This window comes from Choloepus didactylus, chromosome 26, assembly GCF_015220235.1.
Source record: "Choloepus didactylus isolate mChoDid1 chromosome 26, mChoDid1.pri, whole genome shotgun sequence".
Lineage (NCBI taxonomy): Eukaryota > Metazoa > Chordata > Mammalia > Pilosa > Megalonychidae > Choloepus > Choloepus didactylus.
The window spans coordinates 8,119,757-8,125,541 of record NC_051332.1 but is presented as its reverse complement, the minus strand read 5'-3'; the positions used below and the strand labels follow the sequence as shown (position 1 = coordinate 8,125,541).

The window sequence follows — 5,785 nt, the reverse complement described above, 5'->3', positions numbered from 1 at the left end:
TACTGAGTGTGCCAGTTTGAATTTATTATGTCCCCCAAATGCCATTATCTTTGATGTAATCTTGTTGGGTGGATGTTATCAGGGTGGCAGTCATGGGCAAGGAAGTCTCATCATAAGACCTCTTTCCTAGAGGTGACAGCAAGTCTCATCAGTAGTTGTGGTCACTTTCCTCTCAACCATGAGAGAGAAGTACTTGAAGAGTTATGGCTACAGAATCATAAACCACTAAATATTAGCTTATGATTGTCAAAATGTGTACTATTATTTTTGTGTATGTGTCAATAAATAGCCCTGTATTTGTTTGTAGATGTATAGAAAATTTAGGGAAACTTACAAAACCATTAATAGTGCTAATTATAGGGAACAGAGAATGGGAAATCAGGGCAGTAGAAAAAAGAGGAATCTTTCAATTTTTACTTTATGTCTTTCTATAGAGATAGAATATTTTGCTATAAGAATTATAGATTTTATGTTATAAAACTACAAAGAGCAATTATTCCAAAAAGCTACATATACCCACATCTTGTCCCCACACATGTACATATATCTCACATGGGAAACTATAAATCATCTGTTCCTATGTCCTTTATGAATTGTCATTAGTTATAGTTTCTCATTATGGATTTAAATTTGACTTTATTATAAATTCTGTTGAGTTCGATCCAGTTCTCAAATATAGATCTTTTATTTGATTTATAAAGTAAGATGCACTGTGATTTTATTTTGAAACTGCATTTCTTGTGATCAGTTTCCAAAAAGCTTGTTTCACATCCTTGTTCCTCAGACTATAAATGATGGGGTTCAACATAGGGCTTACAAAAGTGTAGAAAACAGCAATGATTTTGGATTGCTCCACTGACTTGTCCATGGGAGGTCTAACGTACATGCAGAACACAGTCACTGCCACCAGGTGAGACCCACAGGTAGAAAAAGCTTTGTGCCTGCCTTCAGCAGAATGCATCCTCAAGATGGCAATGAGAATGAAGATGTAGGAGATGAGGATGATGAGAAGGAAGCTGCAGAGGTTAAATCCTGCTACCACAAACATGGATGTTTCCTTAATGAAAGTGTCAGAGCAGGAGAGTCAGATGAGGGGTGGGTCATCACAATAGAAGTGGTTAATGATGTTAGAGCCACAGAAGATCAAGCAGTATGTCCACATGGTTTCCATCAGGCCACTAAGAAACCCATAGACATACAGACCAGCAATCAGTTGAACACACACCTCTTTGGACATCTTGCTGCCATAAAGCAAAGGGTTACAGATTGCCATGTATCTATCATAGGCCATCACAGCTAACATATAATATTCAGTAATCACCATGGCAATGAAAATATAACACTGGACTAAGCAAGCAGCATAGGAAATGATTTTCTTCTCTGATAAGTTCACCAACATTTTGGGAGTCACATTAGTGGAATAGTATAAGTCCAGACAAGACAATCTGGCAAGAAAGAAGTACATGGGAGTGTGGAGGTGTGAATCTATCCTGATCAAAACCAGCATCCCAAGATTTCCCCCGCACAGTGATCAAGTTGATCACCAGGAACAGCACAAAGAGGATGGGCTGAAGCTCTGGATGATCCATCAATCCCAAGAGAATAAATTCAGTCACCAAGGTGGAATTTCTGCTGGCCATTTTCTTAGATACCAACATTGTTCACTTAGATAAATTAAAATAAATTAAAAAGGTGAATGGGAAGTCAATCATATGCTTCACCTCTCTGTTTCTTCCTTGCTCATTCACCCTCACTTACTGATATCACTAGAGATAGACTAAGAATAAAGTAGCTGGCCCAAGACAGCTGGCTATATAATGGGCAGATGAATCCCAGAAAGAATAGCTGCTGTGACTCCAACTTGTTTAGAACAGAGGAATTATTACTTGAAGTTTATCTAAAAATGGATTGAACCATCATCTGTCATTTATAGTTCACTATAACATCATAAGTTTCTTCATTGAGCCAGGACTAGTCCTGAAGAAAATGGTGACATGTATTTGGAAAATATTTTGTGGTCACTAACAATGTGTGTGGTGTTTAGAGGAATAACCCTTAGAAGTCACACTTTTGAGAATTGCATTGTCAACTTGCTGCATTAGAGAGCCCAGAATTACAGAGGTTAAAAGGAAACTCTAAGACCTGCTTTCCTGTTATATCCATATGATACAATAGATTGTATGACTTCTATGTAAATATATCAAACATAAGGTCCCCAAATTTGGATAGAACTGCCTTGTATGAATTACTGAAGAAGGAATTTGTGGTAAGTAGAACACAGATGAATAAAGCAGGAGAGACATGGATAGGGAAAAAGAGCATTCTCTGAATTTTGATCATAGCATTTGTTTGCATATCCATCCATGTGCTTCATTTATCTCAGAAAGAATTTAAGGAGTTTAGAGCATATAACAAAATTTGGCAAATTCTTGTTACTGATAAGCAAAAATTGGACTCTAAGCTTTCTAGCAAAATATGTAAACAGTTCAACATTCTTTGTTGTAGTATTATAATGTTCAGAAGTTATTAAAAAAGAACTGATCAATAAAAGTAGAAATATCATTAGTATAAGTACAAAAAATCCTACTTATAATGCAAGGATTAAACTTTCAGATGATATTGTCAGTTCAAATACAGTGATTAATGAAACAAAAAATGATCTAGCATTGTGTTAGGAGTTTGGGAAACACCCTTTTTATACATGGATTCCTGGTCATATCATATATTATTTTTATAAATGATGAAAATGAATGAGATAAGGAATTACAAACTGAAATGCCTACAGGAACCATTTAGATAACAGAAATGAGTGAAATGAGTTAGGTATAGGAATGAACTGAGGTGAACTTGAGAGTGGTATCCAATCTAAAAAATCAACAGCCGCTCAGGCCAAAGGAATTTTTGGCAGGTGGTAGTGTGAGCCCCATATTCCCAGAATGTAAAAGCTTCCAATATTAAAGATTCAACAGAATTCATTATAATATAGGCAGCATATCAAACATAAAATTTTAGCCATTAATTCAATTTTAGCACATTATTGAACCAGGGTATAACACAAAGTTTTCAGGCTTGATCCACTTAGGTGCAGTTAACAATTTAGTTCAATGCCAACATCACCACATACATATTTCTGATCGTTAAGCTGTTGGGAATTAAAACAAGAACCTTCATAAGTTAGCTGTTTTGCCTCTTTGATGCTACCAGGGTACCACTTGATTCAGTCATGATACAAATGTAATGTTTGTACACAAACAGCATTGAACACCTTGCACATACACGTTATTTTGCTAGGAAGATAAATATGACTGAAATCAGGGAAAGCTTAATATCTCTGTAATGAGGGAGACATATTTAGAGAAAATTAAGCAAAATGCAATTCATACAATAATAAAGATTTGACAGAAGTGATTAATTGTGTTCAGGAATCATAGTATAAATCAAAGAAAAGAAAAGCTACCTTTAATTGGAATCTGAAAGATAATTAGGGATTTTCTCGGGACAAGAGTAGGGAGAGCATCCAGGAAGTGTAAACAAACATGCAGGGATAGAAAGTTTACAAGACAAAAAATCAAAGATATTCCACTTGGATGCAGGGATGAATTTTCTATCATGGCAAAACATTGTTTTAAAAAGTAGTAAGCAGACAAACTAAGAAAGTCCTTTCATAGCAGCACAAGAAGTGTAGACACTTCTGTTAAGTTGAGATACACAACTCTGACTTTATCTTCACTACTGTTATGGATTGTGTTTGTGTATGTGTGTGTGTTATACCCAATGGTAAAGTATTGGAACTCATATTCACTGTTACTTTGAAACAGAAATAATTTAGTGCTTCAATCTACCACTTTGACTGTTATGAGGGAAACACATCACTAGAGGATCAGGATTTGTGTGTTAGAAGTGATCTTTTCTCATTCCCCAGGAGGAAGAATCATTTGGAAAATATTCACATTAGTATGCATAAATCCTCTGTTTTAATGCATATGGGCACTCAGCTAATGTATCTTAAATGACAAAAGGAAAAATTGGAATTTGTTTTGCCTATTTCCTACCCTTTCTTTTACAGATGCAGCCACCCACACTCCACAGCTTAGGAAGAAAATAAATATATTTTAATAATAGTATCTCCTGACACACATGTAGTTAACTAACTTTAACAAAGTAATCACACTCCTTCTATTTCATTTCACCTTTAGAAGAGCCCTGCAAAAGATGTAGAGCAATTATGATTAGGAATGGGAAAATAGGACACAAACAAATACTGTGTGTTGTCACCTGTGTTTATATTTATTTAGTAGAAATAGTTTAGTATTCTCAAAACTGTGTTCAATGAAATTACTGGAAATCAGGCAATAACATAGTTCTATGACACAATAAATGTGGAAGATGCCAGGTTTTGAAAAAAGATAAAATGGAATTTTCTATAGTAAGAATTCTCAGAGCATTTTATATATCCATGTGTGCTGTAAACTAAAGAGGTGGGCAACAATATGCAGCATTTCTCAAACTTACTTGTTGAAAGTCTCATTATCTTTAGGCTAAGAATCCTCATTTCCACAATGATCACAGATAATGCTAGAATCCGTGCACCTGAACTAGTTGGGAAATCTCATTCATTCAACTTTGCCACTGGTTGAATAGTAAAGAAATTTGGAATTTATGAATCATTAATGACCTCAAAAAAAAAAAAAATTCCTGTGGCAAATCCTGACCATGCAAGAGCCACTCTGTAAAAGGGGAGCAAATAGAAACAGGCAGAAGTTAAAGAGAGTTGACTGAAATAGACTAGAACGTGACATCAGAGCTTTGCACATCAGTTGCAGGTGGGCATAAATCTGTTCTACTCTCAAACATGCCATGACCCTAAATACTAGCACATGTTTTATTAATGTGCCATATTTAACAAATATTAGTGGTTGTCTATTAAGTATCTGTTTGGTGTAAGGCATATGACAAATTAATATATAAGTTAGTATCACATGTGAGGCAAGGTCCCATTGTATAAAATTACCCCATATAATTTTCACACATTTTAACTTTTATCTCTTGAAATTATTACAAGTTAAGCTGTTATTTTCTACCCCTTCTCTTTTTTCAGCCCTTTCTTGTCATCCATGATCCCCTTCCCATGACCTCTCTAATTGAGTTTCTTGCATAATTCACATGGCCAAAAGTATCTGGGTAACATCACTCTCAATTAGTCAATAAAGAAAAAAGTCTCCAAGACCTGAAGTTACTTTAATGCCTTTTGCCTGGAGAGGAGTTTACTCTACCTCAGGTATATAACCACATTAAAGGATACAGTTTTATTTCTAGATAGTCTCAGTGTGACATAAAGGTGGTTTCATATACATACATATATGTGTGTATGCATACTAATTTAAATGAGATTATTAAGTAGGCATAAGATAAATATTATCAGCAAATGTAAAATATTTTTGGCAAATCCCTGTTATAAAATCAAGTTTGCTGCATTAAGGCTAAGAGCTTTATCTGCTGAAAGTAACTCTCTGAATGATCATGAAATATTTAATAGAAATTCAGCTGAAGAATATTTCTACCTCTATAAGCAAATGCTTTTAGAACTTGCACTGCCAGGATGTCACAGACTCTTCTTGGATGACTGAGAGTCACCTTTGATAACTTCTTATTCATTATTTATTGCACAGTGTAGCATTGCTTGCTTATGTCATATTTATGCAAGCAGTAGCAAAATATATCCCACCTGACTCTTATCATTTTCTAACTCCTGTATCAATATAGAATGCCAAGTAATTCATATTGA

General features: G+C 34.9%; 1 pseudogene; it reads right to left on the bottom strand.

The window, feature by feature from the left end:
* Nucleotides 1-718: 718 nt before the first annotated feature.
* Nucleotides 719-1,658, bottom strand: LOC119520866 (annotated as a pseudogene).
* Between the last annotated feature and the right edge of the window lie 4,127 nt (nucleotides 1,659-5,785).